Source organism: Aricia agestis, chromosome 10 (assembly GCF_905147365.1).
Source record: "Aricia agestis chromosome 10, ilAriAges1.1, whole genome shotgun sequence".
Lineage (NCBI taxonomy): Eukaryota > Metazoa > Arthropoda > Insecta > Lepidoptera > Lycaenidae > Aricia > Aricia agestis.
This window is the reverse complement of record NC_056415.1, coordinates 6,032,708-6,033,691: the sequence shown is the minus strand read 5'-3', so window position 1 is coordinate 6,033,691 and position 984 is coordinate 6,032,708.

Here is a 984-nt window from a genome sequence, read left to right as displayed (position 1 = left end):
GAGCAACACGGCGGTCGCTGACAAACTCATCGGCAGCTGCGTATGGGGTGGTGTGGACTACACCTCCAACTGCAATGGCGAGTGCAAGCGTCGCGGGTACAAGGGAGGACACTGCGGCAGCTTCGCTAACGTCAACTGTTGGTGCGAGACATAGAAGACTTGTACCATCGTCGACTGTTCTGCAACTTCTATAGACAGCGACTTCTACAGAGCAGTATGCTGTATCATCTGAGAACATCCGTGGTCGACTTCCTACTTAGTATTATAATCTTCATGATGGCATCTAGTATAAGACTTAAAGGCTGAACTCTATCGAGAGTCACAACTAGAGGCTACAAAGCCATATTAATGGATACAACGAGATTTAAACCAAGAATGGTTTCAAAATTGTATTCCACAATGAAAATCAAGTTAGGTATTTTATTGTAAGGTTTTTTTTATTTGAATAAATTGTTTTTTATTGTTAAGTTATTTTTGGATTTATATTTTAAATTTTTGTTCCTACTATTTTATTATAAAATTCGAGTAACGTAAAGCTCGCATTCAAAACACATTGATCTGAAGCTTTGTTTCTTGCAATATCAAAATATCCGTAAAGAATGGTAGCACTTCTAATAAAGTACGCAGTAAGTACGTCTTTGCTTTAAATAATTTGGGACCTTAACATTTGGGTATTATTAAAAACAGTAGACGATAATAATAAGTGATACTTACTACTTGAATTTTAACATTTTTTATATTTTTTCACTTCACCTGTGCATTCGTGCTTAAGAATATTAATTTAATTATTATACTCAGCTCAGCTAAGAATTCTTAGTGGTCAGTAAATTACGTTGTTATGAGAGCTAACGAACATAACATACTTAATACAAATAAATATGCACCGGAAAAAACAGTATAGAATGTAAACAAATAGGAAACTTAATATAATATAGTATATCTATTATAGTTAAATTATGTAATGTTCACTATTGTCTATTTATT